Source organism: Microtus ochrogaster, linkage group LG8 (genome assembly GCF_000317375.1).
Source record: "Microtus ochrogaster isolate Prairie Vole_2 linkage group LG8, MicOch1.0, whole genome shotgun sequence".
Taxonomy (NCBI): domain Eukaryota; kingdom Metazoa; phylum Chordata; class Mammalia; order Rodentia; family Cricetidae; genus Microtus; species Microtus ochrogaster.
In genome coordinates this window covers 26539980-26540633 of record NC_022033.1, presented here as the reverse complement: position 1 = coordinate 26540633, position 654 = coordinate 26539980, and positions in this window count along the sequence as shown.

The following is a 654-nucleotide window of genomic DNA, read 5'->3' as shown; positions in this document are numbered from 1 at the left end:
CCATCCATCCATTTATCCATCCACCCCCTCATCTGTTCATCCATTCCTTCGTTCATCCATTAGTTCAGACATCCACTCATCCAGCTCCCACTTAATACTGCTGCAAGGTGACCCCAGCAGACAGACCTACCACTCCCGGATCTGAAAACCAGGAGGGCAAGCTGATATAAAAGGTTAGAATGACAAAGTGGTCAGAAGGGCAGCTACAGAGCCTGGGACCTAGGGTATGAAAAGAAGCAGTTCTGAAGAGCAGCCCTATAGGAGTCCCAAAGTGAACGTGAGATCTGTCAAGCTCTCAAACCATATGGGCCCAGGAGTTCCCCGGCCCCTGTGAATCACATGTGTGTGCCCCAAGCAAGCGCTCGTGGCTGGCACTCCAGGGCAAAGCTCTCTGAAAGTTGCCGCAAGGCTCTGTGCACGGACAAAGGAGTCCAAAATGTCCCTTCCAATGTCACCCATCCCACAGGTGGGCAGACAGCCCTGCCAGAAGACTTCCCAGCCCAGACCAAAGCCATGTCATATTTCACTGCTGACTCAGGCAGAGTATTTACCATTTAAACTAAAAGGCCATGCTGTGTTCCTAGGAGACATGGAGATGCCCAGATTCTGGTGGCACTTTTGTCTGAGCTCTGTCTCCCTTCTACAGGCCCTGCC